The 14266-nt window shown below is 41.2% G+C and overlaps 1 long non-coding RNA gene across 1 annotated transcript; it reads right to left on the bottom strand.

The window, feature by feature from the left end:
• Positions 1-1272: 1272 nt before the first annotated feature.
• Positions 1273-13465, bottom strand: LOC144687579 (uncharacterized). Its single transcript, XR_013578171.1, has 3 exons — positions 13297-13465; positions 2781-3073; positions 1273-2663 (listed from the first exon to the last, which is right to left on the bottom strand). It is a non-coding gene; the product is annotated as an uncharacterized LOC144687579 (long non-coding RNA).
• Positions 13466-14266: the final 801 nt, after the last annotated feature.

Raw genomic sequence — 14266 nt, 5'->3', positions numbered from 1 at the left:
GAAGCTATAACTTTTACTCCTGCCAAATCATTCCCCAGGAGGAAATCAACTCCATCCACGGGTAATTTCTTAACCACTCCTACAACCACCGATCCAGACAACAAATCACACTCCAATTGCACTTTGTACAATAGAACCGGGATATACTTTCCACTTATACCAATTTACCAATACTTTAGCTTTCATTGAAGTCTCTGGAGGGAAAACTAGGTCCTTCTCCAGCAGAAGTATTTGAGTAGCTCCTGCATCCCTTAGTTTAGTCATGGATTTGGCTGCATCATTTGATGAAAAAGGGGTTATCTTTCCTTTAGACAAAAACCCTTTATATCTCTCATCTACCTTATCCATTTCGCCTGCATTCACAGCAGTGGTTACCTCCAGACCTTTATTTGTAGTTAAAGCTACAATTTGATCTGTGGCGTTTTATATTGAGTTCCCTTTTTGGACTCATTCTTACGAACTCCAATAAGTCCTATGAGCTTCCCTCGCAACTTCCAGCATTCTGAACGAATGTGTCCCACTTTATAACAATGGAAACACTTAGGTCTTCGAGTTTCACCTCCACCCTCAGTACCTTCCTTCCTGATCTGGGGAGGAGATCTCAAGGTATTCCCAGCTATCCATTCTTTACCCTGGCTACTTGCCTTCCTTTCACTCTCCCACTTTCTATTCTTTTCAAATTTATGGGGGTGATGGAAAAAGGTTTTGTTTATGGATCACTCATAATCATCAGCCATTACTGCTCTCTGTCTAGCAGTTACAACCCTTTGGTCTTCAACATGGGTTCTTATTACAGAAGGTAGGGAGTTTTTAAATTCTTCCAACAGAATGGTCTCTCTGAGAACTTCACAGGTAGTTTCAACTCCTAATGCTCATATCCACCTGTCAAAACTACTTTGCTTAATCCTTCCAAATTCAATGTAAGTTTTCCCAGGCTGTTTCCTTAAATTTTGAAACTTTTGTCTGTATGCTTCAGGGACAAACTCATATGCACTCAAAATGGCCTTTCTCCCACATCATACCCCCTAGAGACCTCCTCTGACAGTGAAGCATACATTTCCTGTGCTCGACCTGTCAATTTGCTTGGCCTGGACAACATCCAGTTTTCCTTTGGCCAGTTTATCTGTTTAGCTATCTTCTCAAATGAAATGAAGAGTGCTTCGACATCCCTTTCCTCAAGCTTTGGAAGAGCTTGTACAAATTTAAACATCTCCCCACTGGATTCTGATCTGGAAATAAGGCCTGCCTCACCTACTGGTGTCTCCTTTTAACTGTCAGCATTTTAAGCTGGAATTCTCTCTCTTTTTCTCTTTCCTCCTTTTCTAACTTCACCATTTCTAACTCTCTTTGAAATGCTCGCTCTCTTTCCTTTTCTTTTTCTTTCCCTGCCCTTTCTTTTTCTGCTGCCTCTAGCTCAAATTTTTTTCATTTCCTTTGCTTCTTCAAGTTTAAGCTTCTTCATTTCTAACTGAAGTTTCACTACCTCCAGCTGTGACTCACTAATGTCAGGTATCAATTCCAACTTTAAATGCTGTGATATACCTTCAATTATCTCTGCCTTTCTAGCTTTGGCAAATAATCCTACTCTTAATTTATTTGACAATTCGATTAATCTGGCTTTTGGAATCCCTTGTAAAATTGTCAGGGACATCTCTTCCAGTTGCAGGAAAACTTTGGCAGTTTCCAATGCTATCTTATTTTTGATAGTATAAATCTTGTGTTTCCTTTTTAGCTTTTATTACTTACTAAATCTACACCCAAATCAGCACTTTTTTTTGTTCCAAAATATCCCAGGTCCGAGGCCCCAAACTTTGTCACAACTCACTGGGGAAAGTGCGCTGCAATTTTAAGCCCCACTGCTCCCCAAGCTGTGACAAATGTGAAAAGTTTGATCAACCCACCGAATTGTTTAATTTAGGTGAATAGAATACAAGCACCAGGTTTGTAAACTTAATAAATAAATAACTGTTTATTGAATAAATTGTCTTTAACCAGTGGCAAAAGAAAGAAATATGAACTGCTAACTTCTAACTCTATAACCTAAACTCTAGCCCTTCTCAAATCCCTATACACATATCAACAAGACACATAAGACACACAAAAACATGGATTTTAAGGGCGGGATAAAACAGTTCAATAGCACCAATCCCAGGGTACAGGATTCGATGGGTTGATTTTGGTCAATGTCTTTCAAATTAATTTCAGTTCTTGTTGATGACACAAGGTGGTCTTCCAGCACTTTCAGTCTTTAGTTCACCCATTGAGCACTTCCTTTCTGTGTCACTAACAGTGATTTTCTTCTTTGCTTCTTGACAGGGGTTTTCAGAAAGAGAGAGCATGTTATAAACATATGAGAAGAAAAAGCAAGCTAGCTATTTTTGTAGAACTACTGGAATCTGACACACACAGGAGCAAGGGGTTTTAGGTCTTTTTCGTTTCACGGTAGGAGCTATTCTGCTGCATTGATCTCACACAAACCCTGGTCACCAGGTCCGGAGCCAATTAAAACATTGATGCCAGGCAATTCCCCATTAGACCAGACTCTTCCTCGGCACCATCCTGTCTTTCATGGCACACACTGTTCCAGGACAGCAACATTGTATATATCCCTCACACTGTTCCAGTAGACATGTCTTTCAAACTGCAGCCATTGTAATTTTAATCTACAGTCCAACAGAAATAAAAAGATATATTCTTTACCATTCTGAGCCACATAAGGAGATATTAATTCTGATGACCAAAAGCTGGCTCAAAGAAGTAGGTTTTAAGGAATATCTTACAGGAGGGAAGCAGAGAGATATATGGAGGGTATTCCAGAACTTGCAGTCTCGTCAACCGAAGGCATAGTCACCAATGGTGGCGTGATTAAAATCGGGAATGCACAAGAGACCAGAATTAGAGAAACACCGATATCTCAGAGGGTTGTAGAGTTGGAGGAGATTACAGAGATAGGGATGCGGTAGTCTTGGACCTTACAGAAGCCCTTCAATATGATGCCGCATAAGAAACTTGTGACAAGGTTCAGGGTGTGTGTGGTCACAGCCAGGTCATACAATGGATTGAGAGAAGTCTCCTGAAAAGAAAACAGATAGTAGGAATTAAGGGATCTTGAACTGGCAAAAAGTGTGAAGTAGTGAGCCATAGAGATTCAAACTGTGACACATATACAATGATACCAAATTGAGGGATATAACTAATAATGTGCAGGGCTACAGTAAAATATAGGACTACACAAACAAGCTAGCAGAGTGGGAGGATAAATGGCCAATTAAATTCAAAATAGTTAAGTGTGAGGTGGTGTATTTTGGCAGGAGGAATAAGGAGATCACTTAATCCTTGGAAGTTAAGGAAGTAAATGGCTTTGAACAGCAAAGAGATCAGGCAATGCAGACACAGATGTAACCAAAAATGGTATCACAAGTTGATACGGCCTTAAAAGAGGGCAAAGTAGTGGGTTTCATTTCTAGATGAATAGAATACAAAGCAGGAAAGTAAAATTCAATTTATCTACAATGTTGGCTAGACTATTTTTAGAGGACTGTGTGCAATTCTGGCTTCCATGTTACAAAAAGCATACTGAAGCATTAGAGAAAGTGTGAAAAAGCTACAAAGAGCACAAACACATTCAAGGGAAGGCTTGATGTATATGTGATGGAGAATGAAATAGAGGGGTATGTGGTAGAGTGGAGAGGTAATTGGAGTGGGAGGAGGCTTATGTGGTCTATAAAGCTGTATACCAATTGGACTGAAAGACTTGTTTTTTTCAGTGCTGTATTGACCTGCTGTGGAGTAGTGAGCAGCTTTAGTAGAACATAAGAACATAAGAATTAGGAGCAGGAGTAGGCAATTCAGCCCCTCGAGCCTGCCCCGCCATTCAATACGATCATGGCTGATCTCATTTTGGCCTCAACTCCAATTTCCCCCCCTCGCCTCATAACCTTTCAACCCATTACTAATTAAAAATCTATCTCCTCCTTAAATTTATTCAGCGTCCCAGCATCCACTGCACTCTGAGGTAGTGAATTCCAGATTCACAACACTTTGAGAAAAGTAATTCCTCCTAATCTCTGATTTAAATCTACCACCCCTTAGCCTAAAACTTTGGCCTCTCATTCTAGAATGCCCCACAAGGGGAAACATCCGCTCCACGTCTACTTTGTCTATCCCCTTTAGTATCTTATATACCTCAATTAGATCTCCTCTCGTCCTTCTAAACTCCAGCAAGTATAGGCCTAAACTGCTCAATCTCTCCTCATAAGACAAGCCCAGCATCTCTGGAATCAATCTAGTGAACCTCCTCTGAACCACCTCCGATGCAACTACATCCTTCGTTAAGTAAGGGGACCAAAACTGTGCACAGTACTCCAGGCACAGTCTCACCAATGCCTTGCACAGTTGCAACAACACTTCTCTATTTTTATACTCTATTCCTTTAGCAATAAATGCCAAAATTCCATTTGCCTTCCTTATTACCTGCTGTACCTGCATACTAGCTTTCAGCAATTCATGCACGAGGACACCCAGGTCCCTCTGCACTGAAGCATTCTGAAGTTTCTCTCCATTTAAATAATAAGTTGCCTTTTTATTCTTCTGACCAAAATGGATAACCCCACACTTATCCATGTTATACTCCATCTGCCAAATTTTGGCCTATTCACCTAACTTGTCCATATCCATTTGTAAATTTCATATTTCTTCATTGCAACTTACTTTCCCACCTATTTTGGTGTCATCTGCAAATTTAGCTATAGTACCTTCTATCACTGAATCCAAGTCGTTAATATAGATTGTAAATAGTTGGGGCCCAAGGATCGAACCCTGTGGCACCGCATTAGTTACAGCTTGCCATCCAGAAAATGACTCATTTATCCCGACTCTCTGCTTTCTGTTGGTTAGCCAATCCTCTATCCAAGCTAATATATTACCCCTAACTCTGTGTGATCTTATTTTGGGTATTAATCTTTTGTGCGGCACTTTATCAAAGGCCTTCTGGAAGTCCAGATATACTACATCTACAGGATCCCCATTATCTACTTTGCTTGTCACATCTTCAAAGAACCCTAGCAAATTAGTCAAACATGATTTACTCTTCATAAAACCATGCTGACTCTGATGGATTGCATTTTGACTTTCCAAATGCCCCATTACTACTTCCTTAATAATGGATTCCAAGAATTTCCCAACGACAGGCGTTAAACTAACTGCTCTATAGTTTCCTACTTTCTGCCTGCCTCCCTTTTTGAATAAGGGCGTTATATTAGCATTTTACCAATCCATTGGAACCTTTCCAGAATCCAGGGAATTCTGGAATATTATAGCCAATGCATCCACTACCTCCGCTGTCACTTTCTTTAAGACCCTGGAATGTTGGCCATCAGGTCCTGGGGACTTGCCACCATTTAATCCTAATAGTTTGCTCAGTACTTTTTCTCTAGTGATGGTGATTGTTCTAAGTTCCTCGTATCCTCTGCACTACCTGTTACTATTGGGGTGATACTAGTGTCCTCCACCGTGAAAACTGAGGCAAAATATTGATTACGCATCTCTGCCATTTCTGCATTCCCCACTATTAATTCCTCAGTCTCATCCTACAAGGGACCAACATTCACTTTAGCTACTCTCTTTCCTCTTATATACTTGCAGAAGCTTTTGCTATCAGTTTTTACATTTTGCACTAGTTTTCTTTCATAATTTACCTTTGCTCTTCTTATCTTTTTTTTAGTAACCCTTTGTTGATCTTTAAAAGTTTCCCAATCTTCCAGCCTGTCACTGACCTTTGCAATTTGGTATGCCTTAGTTTTTGCCTTTATGTTATCTTTAACTTCCTTGCTTAGCCATGGATGCTTTTTTACCCCTCTTACCATCTTTCTTCCTCTTTGGAACATATTTTACTGGGGAGGAATTGAATATCTCCTTAAATATCTGCCACTGTTCATCAACTGTTCTACCTTGTAGTCTTCCTGCCCAGTCCACTGGGGCCAAATCTGCCCTCATGCCTATGTAGTTACCTTTGTTTAACTCCAGAAACTAGTGTGGGACTCAAGTTTCTCGCTCTCAAACTGAACTTGATATTCTAGCATGCTATGATCACTCTTCCCTAGAGTATCCTTTACTATGAGATCATTCATTAATCCCATCTCATTACACAAAACCAAATTCAGAATAGCCTGTTCCCTGGTTGGTTCCACAACATATTGCTCCAAGAAACAATCTCTAATACACTCTACGAGCTCTCCCTCGAGGCTATCATTGCCAATTTGATTAGTCCAGTCTATATGCATATTAAAATCACCCATGATTATCGCCAAGCCTTTCATACATACTCCCAGTATTTCCTGGTTTATACTGTGCCCTGCTGCTGAACTACTGTTTGAGGACCTATAGATTACTCCCACCAGGGACTTCTTTCCGTTGCTATTTCTTATTTCTACCCAGACTGACACTACGCCTTGCTCTCCAGTGCCTATATCATTCCTCACTATAGCACTGATCGCTTCCTTTACTAACAAAGCTACATCACCTCCTTTTCCTTAAGTAGAGGAGAGTAAGGCCTGATGGTGCTTCAGCCAGATCTGCTAATGGTTGCCTAAAGTGGTTCTCTCCCATTATACTCAAGACTGTGCTCCTTGGACTTGAGGGAGCAAAGAGAGCAGTTATACTAGGACGAAGGACTGGGTTGGGAGAAAATAAAGATTTTGATTTTTGATAAGGGCACCAAAGAAAGAGGAAGTGAATTGACAGCTGCAAAAATTATGGCAAATGGAGGGCTTAATACCTGGCAGTTGAAATATAGAAAGTGTAGGCATAAGAGATTTGAGGGCAATGTACTCTCTAATTTTTTTGTGGCAATCAGCCAATTCATTTAAGTGTGCGGGCCCGGTTGCACATGCATGGTATCTTAAAGGGGCTGTTTATGCTTGGCTCGGCAGGTATTTTTGGGCCATGCAGCTAAAAGGGAACATTGTTTGGGGTTTTTTTTTTAAATTCAAAAAGGAAATAAGTTTGGAAGCAGATAAGGCGATTGTAAGATCATAAGAAATAGGAGTAGGCAATTTGGTCCCCTCGAGCCTGCTCTGCCAATCCTTAAGATCATGGATGATCGATTGTCACCTTCACTCCACTTTCCTGCTGCTCCCCCCACCCCCAATCTAACCTTTACCCCTTCTTATAGATCAAAGATCTGTCTAACTCAGCCTTGAATATATTCAATGACCCCATCTCCACTGCTCTCTGGGGAAGAGAATTCCAAAGATTAACACCCCCCTGAGAGAAGACATGGTGGTGATGAACACAGGTAAGTGGTTGAAGCTGGGCCTATCCACGATATAGCAGTGGGAGAAGAGAGGCTGCAGGCAATAACAAAGTTGAGGGGTTGGTAGCAAGCCTGGGTAAGAAAGAAGGTTATGAAGAGAAGGCAAGGGGAGCTGAGATGAAGATTGTAATCAGTGAGGATAAGGAGCTTTTCAGTGCAGAAGCTGAGGTAGGACTTTGAATAAGGTGCGCAGGGTGGAACAAGGCAATATGCTTAATGGAGGAAAAGATATCATTTGATTTTGATTCAATATTTTTGGTACTGAGAGCCAAATTACAGCAGCGGTTTTGGGCAGGGCAGATTGTTGAAATGATAGCAAAGTACAGACACTTCAGTAGGCGGCAAGGGACTCCATCTGTGAGTCAGGTTTCAGTCAAAGCCTAGATATCAACACAATTATTCAAAATAAGGTGGTTTGTTTTAGTCCAGTAAATCAAAAAATGCTACTCCGAGGTGTGGCATAAGAACAGGCTGGGTGGGAACTTAAACTGGTGAGAAGCCAGTTTCCAAACAATAAAACAGAATACAGTGTTTAACTTTCTTTTACCCTCCCTGCATTGCCATTCTGAGAGTCAAATGTTGTGATGGGGAGATTGTAGTAGAGATTTTCTGGATGGATGAGATAAGCTAGGCTCTCTTCATCTATATTTCTCATGTGCATGTCCTTGAACATGGCGTTGAAAGTAGGAATTATGTTGTGACACTGGAGCTTGCTCCTTTCCTACATTCGAAAATGGCTCCATCCTGTGGTGAACAAAAGCTGTGTTGTAAATCAGATATATGTGAAGTTCAGCTGAAGACTGAAGCTTCCTGGGTTCTTTGTCTGGTGGTTGTAAGTAAAAGAATGCACTATACATAGGTTATATAAAAACACATACAACAGGTTAATTAGTCTAAAACAATATTATATCAGCAGTTATGTCGTAGTTGAACTTTTGTTCAAAATATTGCTGAAAAGGGAGGCATGTTGCCAAAGCAACAAGTCATGCACTCATCAGAATGCCAAGTTTCAAAACAATCACAACAATTTATAAAAAGTAATTTACAGGATGTGGGCATCACTGGCTAGGCCAGCATTTATTGCCCATCCCTAATTGCCCTTGAGGTGGTGGTGGTGAGCTGCCTTCTTGAACAGCTGTGAGCCATGTGGTGTAGGTACACCCACAATGCTGTTAGGAAGGGAGTTCCAGGATTTTGACCCAGCGACAATGAAGGAACGGCAATATAGTTCCAAGTCAGGATGGTGAGTGGCTTGGAGGGGAACTTCCAGGTGGTGGTGTTCCCATGTATCTGCTGCCCTTGTCCTTCTAGATGGTAGCAGTCATGGGTTTGGAAGGTGTTGCCTAACTTGGTTAGCAAGTCAACTCTGATTTGCCGTGATGTTATTATGGAGAAAGCAACAGGGAATTATAGGCTCCCCAAGCTCCTGTGTAATACTAAAAAGGCATAAGGCTTGAAATAGAGTGGATCAAAGCTACCCTGCAAGACAACGGTTATCCTGATCAGATCATTGTTCGCTGTGTGTCGTGCAAACCTACAAATGGGCCAAAGGACGCAACTTTTGGATCTGAAAAGTGCCCGGTCGAACTCAAATTACCCTGGAAAGGCAAAGTATCTCAAAAAGTTGAACAACAGGTTAAACTGTTTCAAGCTACTACAATGCAGCGGCTATTGGAGTGCTGTTTCCATGAACAGAATGCTGTCATCGGTCCAAAAAGACATTCTGCCGGCCACACAATTGAGCAATGTCGTGTATGAATTTCAGTGCCGGTGTGATGCCAGTAACATGGGTCGTTGGTTCCAATGATTGGCTAATCAAATCAAATAAGACCACAAGACCATAAGACATAGGAGCAGAAGTAGGCCATTCGGCTCATCGAGTCTGCTCCGCCATTCAATGAGATCATGGCTGATCTTTAATCCTCAGCTCCACTTTCCTGCCTTTCCCCATAACTCGATTCCCTTACAGATTAAAAACCTTTCTATCTCAGCCTTGAATATACTTAATGACTCAGCCTCTATAGCCCTCTGCAGTAAAGAATTCCACAGATTCTCTACCCGCTGAGAGAAGAAATTCCTCCTCATCTCTATCTTAAATGGGTGACCCCTTACCCTGAGATTATATGCCCTCTGGTCTTAGACTCTCCCACAAGGGGAAACAACTTCTTAGCATCTACCCTGTCAAGCTCCCTAAGAGTCTTATATCTTTCAATAAGATCGCCTCTCATTCTTCTAAACTCCAATGAGTACAGGCCCAACCTACTCAACCTCTCCTCATAAGAAAATCCCTCCATACCAGGGATCAACCTAGTGAACCTTCTCTGGGCTGCCTCCAATGCCAGTATATCTTTCCTTAGATAAGGGGACCAAAACTGTTCACAGTATTCTAGGTGTGGTCTAACTAGTGCCTTGTACAGTTTTAGCAAGACTTTCCTATTTTTACACTCCATTCACTTTGGAATAAAGACCAACGTTCCATTTGTCTTCCCAATTAGCTGCTGAACTTGTATGTTATCTTTTTGGGATTCATGCACAAGGACTCCCAATTCCTTTGTGCTGTAGCTTTCTGCAGTCTTTCTCCATGTAAGCAATATTCAGCTCCTCTATTCTTCTTGCCAAAATGCATAACCTCACATTTTCCCACATTATATTCCATCTGTCAAGTTTTTGCCCACTCACTTAACCTGTCTATATCCCTCTGTAGACTCCTTGTGTCATCCTCACCACTTGCCTTCCCACCTATTTTTGTGTCAACCACAAACTTGGCGATAGTACATTCACTTCCCTCATCTAAGTCATTAATCTATATTGTAAATGATGGTCACTCCAGCACTGATCCCTGTGGCACTCCACTAGTTACAGGTTGCCATCCTGAAAATGCCCCCTTATCCCAACTCTGTCTTCTATTAGTCAGCCAATCCTCTATTCACGCTAATATACTACCCCCAACAGCATGGGCTCTTATCTTAATAAGTGGCCTTATGCGAGGTACCTTATTGAATGCCTTTTGGAAATCCAAATACATTACATCTACTGGTTCCACTTTATCTATCCTAGTTGTTACCTCCTCAAAGAATTCTAATAAATTTGTCAGGCATGATTTCCCCTTCATGAAGCCATGCTGACTCTGCTTGATTATATTATGCATTTCTAAATGCTCTGTTATTACATCCTTTATAATCGACTCTAACATTTTCCCAATGATGGATGTTAAGCTAAGTGGCCTATAGTTACCCATTTTTTGTCTCCCTCCCTTTTTGAATAAGGGCATTACATTGACAGTTTTCCAATCTTGTGGGACTTTTCCAGAACCTAAGGATTCTTGGAAGATTACTACCAGTGCATCCACTATCTCTGTAGCTACTTCCTTTAATATCCTAGGATGCAACCCATCAGGTCCAGAGGACTTATCGGCCTTTAGCCTCATTAGTTTCCCTCATACTTTTTCTCTAATGATAGTTATTGTATTTATTTCCTTCCCCTCTTTTGCCCCTTGATTATTTAGTATTTTTGGAATGTTATTAGTGTCATCTACCATGAAGACTGATGCAAAGTACTTATTCAACTCCTCTGCCATTTCCTGGTTCCCCATTATTATTTCCCCAGCCTCATTCTCTAAGGGGCCTATGTTCACTTTGGCCTCTCTCTTCCTTTTAGTATATTTAAAGAAGCTCTTACTGTCCATTTTTATATTACTTGCTAGTTTACCCTCAAAGTTAATTTTATTCCTCTTTATTATTTTTTGGGGCAAAATTCCTTGGTTAGCCATGGTTGGTGCATCCCCTTCCTAGAATCCTTCTTTCTCACTGGGATATATCTTTCTTGTGAGTCATGAACTATTTTCTTAAATGTCTGCCATTGTTCATCAGCTATCTTTTCTGCTAAACTCCTTTTCCTAGTCCACTCCAGCCAACTCTGCCCTCATTCCTTTGTAATTACCCTTATTTAAGTTTAGCACAGTTGTTTCCGACCCAAGTTTCTCACTCTCAAACTGAATGCCAAATTCTACCATGTTATGGTCATTGTTTCCCAGGGGATCTTTTACTCTGAGATCATTTATTAAACCTGCCTCATTACACATTACCAGATCCAAAATAGCTTGATCCCTGGTTGGATCCACAACATATTGTTCTAGGAAACTGTCCCAAATACACTATGAATTCTTGTTTGTGGCTACCTCCACCAATTCGATTTTCCCAACCTACGTGAAGAATAAAGTCACCTATGATTAATGTACTGCCTTTTTTACATGCCCTGATTATCTCCTGATTTATTCTCTGTCCTACAGTATAGCTACTGTTAGGGGGCTGATAGACTACTCCCACCAGTGTCTTCTTCCCTTTGTTATTTCTTAACCCCACCCATATGGATTGTACATCTTCCAATCCAAGTTCATTTCTTGCTATCGTATTCATTCCATCTCTTACTAACAAAGCTACCCCACCACCCTTTCCTTCCTGCCTTCACGTATCCATGAATATTTAATTCGCAGCTTTGATCTCCTTGTAACCACGTCTCCATAATGGCTATAAGGTCATACCCATTAACCTCTATTTGTGCCGTTAATTAATTAATTTTGTTCTGAATACTATGTGCATTTAAGTAAAGAGCCATTCATTTTGCCTTTTTACCATTTCTTCCCCCTTTGACCCTATTTGCTGCTTGTTTTTTTTTTAATGTTTGTACACTCTGTCCCTTCCTGTCACACTCTGGGTATGAATACCTAAATAGCTGCCCTGCAATGCTGCCATATCCTTTTATTTTATTAGCCTATGTATCTCATCTCCAGAACCCTCCCCCTCCCTATTTAGTTTAAAGCCTTCTCTAAACCCTAGTTATTCGATTTGCCTGGACACTGGTCCCAGTACGGTTCGAGTGAAGCCCGTCCCACTGGAACAGCCCCCTTCTACCCCAGAACTGGTGCCAGTGCCCCATAAACTGAAATCAATTCCTCCAACGCCAATCTTTGAGCCACACATTTAACTCCCTGACTTTATTTACCCTATGCCAGTTTGCCCGTGACTCAGGTAGTAATCATGAGATTATTACCTTGGAGTTCTGCTTTTTAATTTAGCTCCTAACTGCTCAAATTCTTTCAGCAGGACCTCCTTTCTAGTCCTATCAATGTCGTTGGTACCAACATGGACCATAACAATTGGATCCCTCCCCTTCCACTCCATGTTACTGTCCAGCCCTGAGGAGATGTCCTTAACACTGGCACCGGGCAGGCAACACAGCCTTCGGGACTCATGCTCACAGCTGCAGAGAACAGTATCTATCCCCCTAATTATACCGTCCCCTACCACTACTCTGTTCCTATTTCCTCCCCTCACTTGAATGGCTCCTTGTACCATGGTGCCGTGGTCAGTTCACTTACCCTCCCTGAAGTCCCTGCTCTCGTCCACACAGTTTGCAAGAACCTCAACTGTTGGACAGTTGCAGGGGCCAAGGATCCTCGAACGCTACCCCGAGTCCCCAAATCTGCTTCACCTGCAGTGACACCCTCCTGTCCATGATCACAGACCAAATTTGAATTACCTAATCTGAGGGATGTGACTGCCTCCTGGAGCAAAGAGTCCAGGTAACTTTCCCTCTCCCTGATGTGGCACAATGTTTGCAGCTCAGGCTCCAGCTCTTTAACTCAGATCTGAAGTTTCTCGAGCTGCAATCACTTACTACAGATGTGTTCACTCTGGATCACATTGGTGTCCAGTAGCAACCACATTCTGCACCACATGCTGCAGCAGCAACACATCACCTGTCCTGCCATCTTCATTGTACTTTGTTTAAATTACTTAATTTATTACTCTAGTATTCCCGCTCTTTACACTTTATTATAATTTTTTTTTCACATACCAATATTAATCTTATGCTTAACAAGCTATTTTTAAGAAGTGAGGAAAAAGAAAAACTAGAGACCTAAACACAAGTTAAAGGCCTTACTTTAACTTTAAAAACTAGAAATACTCGCCAATCCTACTCACCAATCAGCTGCTCTCCACACTCTTTAATGGTCTCTCACTCTTCTCGCACTCTCTCTGTTAAAGGCCCCACTGCTCCTCTCGCTCTCTCACTGTTAAAGACCACGCTGCTCCTCTTGCACTCTTTCAAATAGCATGGTGGCAAAACCCAAAACAAAATGTCTACAGTTAGATACGATTCTGCAATTGGGCAACTCTTGTTGAGCAATCCTGCGTGTGCTAATAGCTACACTAACAACCAATTTAAGATAATCAGTTGAGCTCATAACATGGCTCAACAACGCTTGAGAGAAGCAATATACATTCATACACAGGGATCCATTCTCTGCAAACAAAAGGAATATGTTCAAGCCTTGTGCATTTTTTGCATTACCCGGGACCTTGGGAGCCTGTTGCTTTCTCCATGGCAATACCATGGCAAATCAAAGTAGACTTGTCAACCAATCAGCACCCTTTTCTTCTGTACTATAAAATGTTGTTTAAAATTTGGCATTCTTGCATTTGTCCTGACGAGTGTAAAACAAAAAGCTTTAGCAGGTCTCTTTTCAGCAATATTCAAGTTCTGTACTACCAAATGAAAGTAAAATATTACAAATGTTGGAAATTTGAAATGAAAACAGAAAATGCTGAAAATACTCAGCAGTCTGGCAGCATTTGTGGAGAGAAACAGAGTTAAAGTTTCTTCAGATTTGGAAAAGGTTAGGGGTGTAACAGGTTTTAAGCATGTACAGAGGCAGAAATAGGGCAGGAATGAAGGTCTGTAATAGGGTAGAAGGTAGGAGAGATTAAATGACAAAAGGGATGACAGTTCACCTGCAAAACAAGATGGTAATGAGTCAAGAAAAGGAATAGGGGAGATGTAATTGGGAATAGCAGAATCATCAGCAACAGCTTTTCTCAAAAAAAAAATTGAGGGTAGAGGCTATGGTCTGAAATTGTTGAATGCAATGTTGAATTCAGAAGGCTGTACAGT

Source organism: Cetorhinus maximus, chromosome 12, assembly GCF_964194155.1.
Source record: "Cetorhinus maximus chromosome 12, sCetMax3.hap1.1, whole genome shotgun sequence".
Classification (NCBI taxonomy): Eukaryota; Metazoa; Chordata; class Chondrichthyes; order Lamniformes; family Cetorhinidae; genus Cetorhinus; species Cetorhinus maximus.
This window is presented reverse-complemented; position numbering and strand designations above follow the sequence as displayed.